This window comes from Glossina fuscipes, unplaced genomic scaffold (assembly GCF_014805625.2).
Source record: "Glossina fuscipes isolate IAEA_lab_2018 unplaced genomic scaffold, Yale_Gfus_2 222, whole genome shotgun sequence".
NCBI lineage: Eukaryota > Metazoa > Arthropoda > Insecta > Diptera > Glossinidae > Glossina > Glossina fuscipes.
The window spans coordinates 235,110-247,371 of NW_023998565.1; the positions used below are offsets into that span (position 1 = coordinate 235,110).

General features: G+C 34.0%; 1 long non-coding RNA gene and 1 pseudogene across 1 annotated transcript; both read left to right on the forward strand.

Annotated features, from left to right (window-relative positions):
• Nucleotides 1-1,455: 1,455 nt before the first annotated feature.
• Nucleotides 1,456-2,024, forward strand: LOC119642354. The gene is made up of 3 exons (XR_005248014.1): nucleotides 1,456-1,541; nucleotides 1,607-1,784; nucleotides 1,847-2,024. It is a non-coding gene; the product is annotated as an uncharacterized LOC119642354 (long non-coding RNA).
• A 2,874-nt stretch (nucleotides 2,025-4,898) lies between these two features.
• On the forward strand, nucleotides 4,899-5,378 carry LOC119642430 (annotated as a pseudogene).
• Nucleotides 5,379-12,262: the final 6,884 nt, after the last annotated feature.

Consider the following 12,262-nt stretch of genomic DNA (forward strand, 5'->3'; position numbering starts at 1 on the left):
GGGGTATTTATACGAATGGAAATAGTGATAATAAGAAATAGAAATGAGGAAGGATCATGAGACGTGTAAGTGTTCTGAAATGCAATATGGTGAAATAGCATCACCCGGAGTGCACTTAATTTTTTTCTTCGTGGAAATTTGTGTAGACATGTGTATGGACGACCGTGTCCCTTTTTTTTATTTTTATTTTTTTTTATTATCGGAATCGTAAGTAATGTGTGTTCTTGAAGGAATCCTGTTTTGGTTTGGTCATTAAGATGCGTGTAATGAAGAGAAGTGTTTGTGTGAATCTGTGTAGACATATGCATGCACGATAGTGCTTCTTTTTTCATATACTTTTGTGAAGGGAATCATAAATAATTCATGTGCGTTGAGGAATGGTTTTTCGTTTGTGTAGGAGGATGTGTGTAATGGAGGTAAGATTTATGGGAGATAAGTGTTTGTTAGCGTGATATGAGGGAGTGTAATTGGAGAGGGAGGGACATGATGGAGTGTGATCGTTGGCATTGGAATCCGTGTTGTGAGGGTAAGTGGAGTGTCATGTGAAATGTGTAGTAGACGTGAGGGATGATGTTGTGTGTGTGTGTGTGTGCGTGGATACGCGCATGTGTGGCGTTTGGAGTGTGGCCATGTGTTGGGAGCGGGGAAGTGTGCGGACATCATTCCCCCATATATATACTACTATACGGAAAATTTTGATGAGCAAAAAAAAACAAAAAAGTCCTTCCTTGTTTCGGGCTAAAATTCGCGGCGACGTTCCATCATATATATACTACTAGTAACACTTAGCTGGGTACTAATGTGTGGACTCCATTAATCTATACCTGTTAGTGCTCTGAAAAATTCAGTCTATGAATCTTTATATGATATTACGCATTTCAATCCTATACAAACTCAAGTCTTGCATTGTCTTTATCATACTGAGAATAACGTTTTGCTGGGCTCACCCACATGTTCAGGTAAAACTGCAGTGGCGGAAATCGCCATACTTCGAACACTCAATGATTATGAAAGAGCTAAGGTTGTTTGTATTGCGCCTTTGAAAGCTTTGGTTAAGGGAAGAACTAACGATTGGATTCTCAACTGATATTTACCACACCAGAAAAATGGGATGGTATCAGCCGGTCTTGGCAGAGAAGAGAATATGTACAGGATGTTGTACTAATTGTTATAGACGAAATACATTTACTAGGAGAAGACAGACGCATTGAAGTAATTGTGTCACGTACGAATTTCATTACGTCACTCACCGAATGCAACGTGCGTATCGTTGGTTTATCTACTGCTTTGGCCAACGCTCAATATCACGCTAATTGGCTGGATATTAAAGATATGAGGTTATATAATTTTAAACTTTCCGTAAGACCGGTTTCTTTGCAAATGCATATAAATGGGTTTTCCGGTCATTAAACCGAATTGAATAACTTTTCTGACTTTTTTTTAATCATTTATTTCAGGCAAACATTACAGTTTTTGTTTCATCCCGCCATCAAACTCGATTAACCGCTTTCGATCTGATTACTTTAGATACCTACGAAGAGGTAAATGAGATAACGATAGGAAAAGTGTGTTGCTCTAATTTATTTCTTCTTTACTTCTTTGCCAGATACTAGATTATTTACGCTTATACTTATGGTATTCTGCCGGTGCCGTCTGTGTTCTCGGTGATGTAAAATACTTTAACAAGATCAAACGCTACATTATCAGTAACTACGAAGAATCAGATAAAAATGAATAATACCAATACGTACAATTTGTTAAACGCAGTGTGGATGCCAAAAGATGTATTATCTTTTTTTTTTTTTATTCATAGAGTTCAGTTGGAAATCCTTTTGTTTTTTTGCAGGCGAATCAAATCTTTTGTGCTTACATGATTTACTAAACGCTGCTCCAGAATTGTTAGCCTCTTCGTTGCTTTACAAGTCGCGTATACAAGTAGCTCAAGTTGTATTATGGGCTTACGGACTCGATGATCGAGAATTTGACGCTAATGTTAAAGAATGCTTGGAGGCTTCATCACAACGTCCATTGGAACATAAGCATGACTGGCTGTTAGTTCTTAACCATGCCTTGAGTAAAAAAATGAAATATCTCATGATACAACGTCGAACAAAGAATTTCGCTGAATGGCAAAATTTTGTAGACGCTGTGGCTCACGTCGGCCCCCGCCGAATATAGCTTTCTTACTGGTTCTTTTCTTTATACGATATTTATAAACTGCAGGCAAACATGCATAGTTAAAATCAGTCTAAATCATGCTCTTACAACGAACTAAAGACTAATAAAATAATCACCTTGCTCCATCATCAACCTTTGCAATCGTGAACCGACGGTAGCGGACGAACTCAGGCTTTCAAGAACGAGGCAAATTTTCTTTTAAAAGCATTTTCAGAGTCAGGAAACGATCTCCATGCCGAGCGGATAAGGAACAACCTTTCATCCAATATACGAAATTTATATAAAAAGGAGCCGATAGCCTGTGTTGCTAGTGCTCAATATATTTTTTTAGTCTAAGAATTTATTTCATTAGTCTAAAATTAAAATAATAATAATAATAATAATATCATATAAAAACGTTCGTACTTGTCTTAGAACACTGGACTCGTTTGATTAAAAGAATTGGCGCTTGTGACCGAGCAATATAACCAATGCCGACAACACAAATAGCACAATCACAAAATGGACTTGTAATGTTAATGACTTGCACGATGACTTACAAGAACAGCAATTAAATGGTGATGATTAAGCACGTGAGAGAAGCTGAGCGTGATATTCTGAGTCTCAGTGATCATGACGATGAAGAATTAAGCGTAGAAAACACTCGCCTTTAAATTGTAATTATAAATTTGTACACTTACCTAAATGAATACCTATCGGAAAAGTGTATTTTGGATTTTTCTTAATTTAGTACAATATTTTATATTAGTGTTTTTTTCTTTTTTTTTATGCTAAATAATTGTACTAAAGCTTAGTATATTTTGTGTTTGAATTTTACAAATTATTGAGTTATCTAAGTATTATTATTATTATTATTATTATTATTTTAATTTTAGACTAATGAATTGAATTCTTAGACTAAAAAAAGACATTGAGCACTAGCAACACAGGCTATCGGCTCTATCTAAGTAAATTTCGATAAACGCAATTAATTTGAATAGTGTTTTTAGTATTTCTTATAACTAATTTATGTATTATACGTACGCGATGAAGATTTGATTTTTTATTCCTTTATACATTTACGTTATTTTTTCGGAGGCCAAATAGTCTAGAACTAATTTTAAAGTAAAAATTTTCATTTTCACTGAAGTAGTTTGTTCGGTTTGTACCTATGTTAAGTTAATTATCGCATTAACCAAATCTTATATTTATTTATATATATGTATTATTTGTTTAAATTTAGTTCTTAAAATTTCTTTCTTCCTGTAATGACTGTTTGAATACAACGAAAAAGAACAGAACTAATATTCGCTTTCCTTTAGAGGAGAATCTAATCCTTCTTTTCCTCCAATTGCAACATAATTTAATAAAAAAAAAATGTATATTTTCAACACATTTCTAAGTTTTCTTTTATAATTATCATTAAATTTATGTTTAAACTTTAATTAGCTATTTATATATACTCAATAAATAAAAAAAAATATTTTTGTATGCAATTTCTATATTATTTTCAAATTTATTTGTATTAAAAAAATATAGCAAATAGATTGGTTGTGCCCCATTTGCTTATAACAAAATTACCATGCAAACACTAATAACAACATAGCCTTAACGTTAACATAACGTCAACCTAAAATTACCATAACCCCATTTCTCAAAGGGTACATTTTCAAAATAAAAGATTCTTCATTTATCCGCTTGCATTCATGCTTTTCTACGTCGCCATGGTGCAAGGCGAAAGTCTTTTATTATATTATAAATTTGATTTTAAAGCGGTAGTGGTGTCTAGGTAATAAGAATGTTATTTAAAAACATATGAACCCATGCCTTAACTTCTTTATATATCTTGACCCGCTAGGATTACTTTGAGTAAAAAACATGCAACGTGCGATCTACGAAATTCATGCAAATTAGGAAAACACGTAAAGTGTAAGAAGCATCATTGCCAAAAGTGGTAAAATAATATAGCGGCATACATATTTGTAGTTGTAATTTCGCCAATATGAATATAATGCAGGTGTACAATAAATATACATTTTATAATAAGATGTCATCATCAGCGAACGGTAGGATTGCATGCATATACTATTAATCATTATTACTTTTATCTATTAACGTACGAGATGGATGCAGTATTCTATAAATGCTTTTTACAAATAATGAAATGAATTTTTTGGGGGATTTTTCGCCGTTTTCTATGTTCTGAAGCAATTTTATCTTCCTCCACTTCGTCTACTCCGGCATTTCCGTAGACGACACAGCTTTTCAGTACACGGTGCGTTCCTCAGCTTATTAGCCTCATATATTCTTTTACGTTTGTCAACTTTATTTTTTTATAATTAATTTGCTCAATAATTAATAAGTCCTTTGAAAGTCGATGAATAATAATATTTTATTTACTATATCTATATATTTATCAAGTCTACTTGAAGTCATTTTTGCGGCCAGGAGAATGTTTACAATAGATATTACACAGACGATTTGAATTTTACTTATTGTATACTCTACGATATAAAGAAGACGCAATTAGTTAATCACGTTCCGGATAGTGATCTAATAGACAAATTAAATTTATGAATGCCCTTCTAGAAGTGCAAAAATCGGATGATCGAAAATATTTCTAAATTTTAACAAGAAGTTGTTGAAGATGTTTTGATCTTGATTATGTTACAATACGTTTTACTTACTGATATATTTTTTTTAACTGCCCAACAGCGACTTATGACTGTTCAAATTTATTAATGGGTCAATATTTATGTCCGAATCCTAGTGAAATTCAAATTGTCAATGTCATTTTTATTTGGTGTATCGCAGCTGAAGTATTGAATGTGAGACTACCAATACTAACAATACTTTTAAAAATGATATGCCATATAAATGGCCGTACGTTATTTAGAGTATCTTTCAAACGAATAATACATTTTTATAATTTCAGTAATGGCTATTTGGATTCTCTGTTACTTTCCGTATTTACGGGCATGTTTGGTTTCGATCGTTTCTATTTGGGCTACTATGGCATTGGTTTATTAAAAGTCAGCACATTGGGCGGTTTCTTTATTGACCAATTAGTCGTTATTATTTTGATTGCGTACCAAATTGTACGAACCGCAGATGGGTTTTATTATATTACAGCATATTATGGAGCTGTTTTTGAAATCATACGACGCGATAATGAAACTTATCGTGTCTCTAAGGACGACTTTGTGAATTATTATGTATAATTGGATAATTTGTTGAGAAAAAGGACTGAAATGTTTGTTTTCTACTTTTAATTTGCTCGCTATGTTAATAATCATTTGTAATTTGCTATATTTGAACAACAAACGTCGTCCTATTGTTTGAATTACTCAAAGTTGTATATTCGAATTGTTCTATTTTGTTGCCCGGTCAAAGCCTCTGAATGGCATTAAAAATTTGGCGTTCATCGTACATAGTAACTTTGATCTACTCCTTTTTAACTTGTGGGATTTGTAGGGACGCTGACGACTTTTCGCGGTAATTAAAATAGTTTATAAGCAGCGAAATGAACGAAAATCAACTGTGGAAAGTTTTTGCTTAACATGTCTAGGAAATAGCTTTCAATATTAATTTTAAGGATACGCAAAGAACCATTTGGTTAGAATCGCTTGGAAATTTATTTGTTTTAAAATTTTATATGAAAACATATATCTAAACAAAATTTGTATATTTAAATAGAATGCCAATGATAAGCGAACCGAATCATTAAAATTCCACTATCATTTTCTTATTGATTATTTACTCTGGTAAAGCGTTAAGGCATTTTCTTCTAATATATTCTAAGATTTTATGCCTATCGACGTCCCAAGGTTTCGATAATTGATAATCCTTACTACTTATTATACTACACTATATGAAAATAACTGAAAAGAATATTTATTCCCAGTTTCGATTATTTTATTATATATAGAATTTTTTTTCTTGTTTGCTTATGCATGACGTTTGTAGCGAGGCCCATCAATTGAAGTCATAGATAAGATAGATTACAAAAGTTTCCGGTAGCACGGCAGGAAAGTTGGAACAAAAGCGGAATATTAAAAGGACCTCTGCCGTAGTTATGTGTGGGGCCTTGTGACTACCTGGTGAATTTTTCACCTTAACATTATTCAATTTTTTAGAGTTATAATAATACGTCACGCTCCTTATTTCAGTTTACCTCTTTCTCGTCTTCGTTTGGATAAATGACATGATTCGATTATGAATTCCTTTTTTAGCATTTGAAATTTGGCTGACTTGCAAAGAAATTAATGTTTATGTGAGAAGCATGCACCAAAAATAACAAGTGAAATTTTCTTATGCGGTGTATTCTCACATTTTGAAAGATTCATTCGAGAATGTGTTGGCTTAATTGCACGGGGATTCTATTTAGTGAGTTGCAACGTTTTGCCCAGAACTGCCCCCGGTTTTATCCTCAATTTAGTAAAATGGAGTATATGATTCTTGGCTAGAACCAGATGGGCAAGTTCGGAAGAATGAAAAATGATAAAGGATTTGCTGAGATTTGAGAAACGACTTTAAGCTTAAAATTGAAAAACACAATCGAGGAAGTGTCTTGTATACACTAGATAAGAATAAAGTGGAAAAAGTAGCAGTAGCAGCCATTTTAGGCAAGGCGTAGAGTTATGGTAAAGAAAAAGGATTTACACTATATATCGGATAAAGACAACTTATGAGGTCATTGTCAAGCTTATCATCACTACACAACTTTCTTGGCGAACGCTTTGCAAATTTATTTGTGTATTTCTTGTAAGAAATTATATAAAATTCAATTAGGAATTTGAAAAGTTTACAATTTTACAGTTTATTGCCAAAAGAGACACTTGTAGCTTTTCTCACCATTTCTTCCATTCTTCCAACATATCGCCTTTTATTTGTCTTTTAATCATTTAATCACATATTTCAATAAATTTCAAGTATTTTTCTTTTCTTACAATACAACATTAGTGTAAGGTAAATATAAATTAGACAAATAATATCTAAATTTAAAATAAATCATTTGCTTTAAAGGAGCCTTTTCAGGCTGATGAGAGCTGCAAAGTGTTTCGTTTCGTGCTCTCATAAAAAGCTTTCATCAACCTCTACAAAACAGTTCGCAGTGATAAAAAAAATAAAAATCCAAAAAAATATAACGACGTCTAAAGAACGTCTAAAAACATGTAAAAGGAAAGCGGATAATAGTTAGTGTATAAGTTATTATTAATTTGAAATTTAAATTCATCATGCAAAAAATTGAAATTATTATATAAATAAATTAAAATTAAAAAAAAAATTGAAAGTTGTTTCATTTATATTTAAATTGATAATTATTTACTTTTATTTATTCTTTACACCACTATAAGTGACATTTTGACAAATTTTCTTATATATTTGGTTTGGCTTTTCAGTTTATATTAATAAAATATTTTATATATATTATATTTTATATTATTCTATATTTGTTATTGTAATCAGTAAACTAATATGGCGTACATTCCCAGCGAACTGTTTCGCAAGCTATTGGTTAGGTACCCAGAATTGTGGGGTGTTGACGAAGGACCAATTTGTTGGGAGGTAGTTGGCAAGGAGTTGGCTGACAAACTTACTAATAAGACAAACCACCTTGTAATCGTAGACGTGTAGCATGCAAAGCAGCTCAAAGGGCTCTTAACGTTATCTAACTAGCTCGCCGCAATTGGGGTGTTCATGAAAGTGATTTTGCCCTATAGAATAATTATAAATTTTTAAGGTGTAAGTGAATGTGTAGTGAATGTGAGTGTGTTAAGTGATCACCTACTTCGCCAGCCAGAATCAAAACAATATAATTAGATTACAAACATTTTATTAAAGTGTTGTTCTTACAAATGTCTTAATCTAAAAGTGTCAAATGTGTATTCTGATTCAAAAATTATGATTATAATAAAAATAAGAATTATACTCTATGTTAACAAAAAAAAATAACAACTCACCGAATGTACATTCAAGATCTTGGAAACAATTAACAACTTGATAAATCTAATTTTGAAACTACTGCCACTCGTATCTTCACATATGCAACGTAGTCCAATATTTCTTCAATGTTTTCGGCAATTTACGTCATTAATTTTTCTCCCAAAATTTACCACCGATTTGATTTACGCATTGACCGGCTTGCATGTGCACAATTACACGCATTTTGTGTTTTTGGTTCTTTTGAAACTAGCGATAGAGTCTCTTTATTCTCGCTTTCTTAGCTCTTTCCTAGTGCCGTAAGAAATGTTTACTTTTTTTTTTTTTTTTTTTAAACTTAAAAAAAAGTCTTGTCTTTTCTGACGACAAACTTCAACTGAATATTTTTTTTTTTTTGTACTGGGAATATCTTTTTTTTCAAGGGTGAAAATGACTCAGGAGTCCGGTCACGTCATTAATATAATTAGTGAACTGAATTATTTAATGCACTCGCGTTGGATTGTCAATTTTCTTCTTTTTTAGATTACTTAAAAAAAAGTCTTTACTTTACGGCTGACATATTTCATCTGAATATTTTTTTTTTATAATGGGAATGTCCTTTCTTCAAGCGTACAAATGACTCAGGAGTCCGGTCACAACATTAATATAATTAGTGAACTGAATTATTTAATACACTCGCGTTGGATTGTCAATTTTCTTCTTTTTTAGATTACTTAAAAAAAAGGTCTTTACTTTATATTGTTATACACATTTTTTTTAAAATTTTTAAATTTACTTTTTTTCATTTTATTTATTTTTACTGAACTGAACAAAATCCAAAAATTGAATAATCAAAAAAAACGTTCCCAACAAAAAAGAAAACTTGACATCCCAAAAAAAAAAATAATACCAACGCCTACTTGTTTTCCTACAGACGTTGTCCGATACACTGTAAATTCAGCTAAAACGGCGCTTAGACAGTTAGATAAGCCAAAGGGTCGAACGACATTGTGCGCGTATTTGTAATACGTGTACAAATTAGGACTGACTCACGCAGTGGACAGAATGACGAAACAATTGTTAGTAGATGGAAGAATAAATATTGAGATAGATTACAACGATTTCCTAGGGTTTGACGAGATGGACGTAATGGACAAACGATTCTTACCGCAGTTAGAGCAATTGATTGAGGAACAGATAGAGAAAATGACTGAAGAACTGTTAGAGCAAATGACTGAGGAACTGATAGAGCAAATGACGGAGGAACTGACGGAGGAACAGACGCCAATTAGCCTACAAAGCCCTGCTAGTTATGATAATTATAATAATATTTATAATAGTCATAATAGTAGTTGTAATATGTACGACGAGGGACCGTCAACATCAGCGGAGGCAGCGCGGAAGCAGAGAAACGGGCGCCTTCAACCCACAGGAGATCAACATGAAGTCCAGGCAGAAGCTGAGAGCGTAGTCCCGGATATCGAGGCACTGGGAGAGGGCGTGAGAAAATTAACTTCTCGCGGCAAAGTAGTGACACTTCATTTCGATGAAATGTACAGTAACCAAACAGCAACATATTCTCGGGTGCAGGACAGGCTATATAGATGCGGCTACCTCGATAGAATTAAATTGCCAGAGACGGAGGAGTGCAGGACGGTACTCGTCTTCAGAGTGCGCAGCATGTTGACGGCGTTCTACATGCTACTCAGGACCCTTTCGATCACCCGCTACTATGGAGGTAAGGATTTATTGGATTCAAATATAATTATGGCCGAGGAGATCGGACTTCATGTAAAAGGCGTGGTCTGCGATAGGAAGTTCCAAAACCGTGCAATTCTACAAAATTTCAAAAACGTCGTATACACGAAGAGAAGACCGGATGGAATCGTGTATAAAATTGTACCAATGTACGATTATGTACACATTTTTGAAGCGCACTATAAAAATTAAAACGCGACACGCGCTACGACACTTCCACCACACACAGAAGTTACAGCAAAGGAACGAGACCAGTTGTAAATTCTGGACAAAGAGAGGCACCAGGCCATTACTTGTCGCACCGCCGGATTTTACCCGGTCCGACCCGGTCGTCACTAAATATAATGGAGCTGGTACATCGACTGAGGAAGTTTCAATTGCGGAGTTGGTGTAGCCGCTCCAAGTCTGAAGAGAATTACCTTCTTGTCCACGAAGTAAATTACAAACTCGCAGCGAGAACCGAACAACAGTTTGTAGCTTACGACCATGATGGGAAAATATTCCCCGACTTGTACACGAATAAGATGTCACAAATCGAAGAAGAACACCGGCGGCTGATCACCGGGTACGCAACAGGGCGTTACATTGCTGAGCAGCTGAGATACCAAGCGTGCCTAAGAGATTTCACGCTTGAGAAAGAAAACTTCTTTCAAGAGGACAGCGATGGCATAGTTGCGGTGAACGTGAAAGATAATTTAACCTCCGTAACGGAGTAATGCACCGAACAAATTTATTCGAATTCGTGTTATTTATGCTGCTGTCTGGAAAAAACTTTAGGGAGGAAACACCGCCAAAAATTAACATAATGCAAATAGAAGAAAAAGAATTGTAATGAAAACCGCCTCAAAACGTCTAATTTAAATATGCCTGCCACCGATCCGTTGAAGCGTTTTAGAAGCGCGGCAGCCGAGGCGCAGCAGGAGGTTTATTTAAAAAAAAAACGGGAAATAAAAAGAAAGAATACTTATAAGATACTTCTTTTTTACAGCCTAACGAAGATTTAGTATGTACCACTGCGGATAATGTAGCCGAATAATTAGTCACATCTGCGAAAAGATTTTGTTTCATGACGAAAATGCTTTTTTAATGAGACTGTTCCCCTACATTTTACAGTTTTGTAAATATTCATTTAAATATCGCGACCCAACGTTAAAGCAATAAGTCTCCTTGGCTCTTGTACGTTTTATGTGTTTCATCAGGCGTCTGTGGGTCTTAAATGCCTTTCTTGATGAATATCCTCAGTCATAACAAAAATATCAAAATCAAATGCAACATTGTAATCAGTGTATCTGATCTCACATTTCGCTTTCCCAATATTATTGAACCGTAGACTGGTCATTTTTATTCGACACTGCATGATAAAAACACAGATTTGCATTTCACGGCAGTGAACATTTTATCTTAGTAAGTAGACCAGGAAAAGCAGACGTCCGATACTCTTGACTACATTTAGTGGTAATAAAAAAATTAAAAAATTTTCTCTTATTTATTTATTTATTTATTTATTTATTTATTTATTCTACTTATAATAGAAACTCAACTAAACAAATAACAGTCGAGTTCAATTGGCTCTTAATGCAAAACTTATATTAATTAACAATAAAATTGAGTACAAGCATAACAAAACAAATAAGAAGGAAAAAAAAAAAAAAAGAAAAAAAAGCATGTACACTATCAGCATAGGCACACTTACAACCGGTACAGGACCAAATTGCACCCCTAAACCATCGCAAACATGCATAAGCCTGGCAACCGATAATAAGTTGTCAATAATTCACTTTCGAAACGTAACGATTTTTTAGGATAAAATCTAATTTAAATACAACATAGGTAAATCGCGCGTATTAGGCAATGTTGCTTTAATGGACTTTAAAGAGTCCGATAACGAGAATAAGTGGTAGACGTCATTTAGGTTCTTGCAAACGACTCTGAGCGGATTGAACAGCTCATAATTAAACTTACACTGACTAAGCTTAACCAAGATAAAGTGCCTGGAGAAGCTTAGGTTAGGGACATTAAAGCTTATTTCACCAAGTAATGAAGGCGAGTCAATGGCACCATTTATTACTTTAATTAGAAAGGAAACGCCAAGAACAAATCTACGTTTCTCAAGAGACGGTAGGGATAGCAGAAGCAACCTATTTTCATACGGAGGAAGTGAGGCAATCGGATCCCAACCCAAATTTCTAAGGGCAAACAGCAAGAATTGCTTTTGAACTGATTCAATTGAATCTACATAGCACCTATATGAAGGAGACCACACAACTGAGGCATACTCGAGTATGGGTCTAACCAAACACATGTACAGCCTTTTCGTAATGTAGGGATCATCAAGCTCTTTGGACCACCTTTTTATAAAACCAAGCGCGGACCTAGCTTTGCTAATCGAAAGCTCAATATGCAAGTTAAAACGTAACCTATGGTC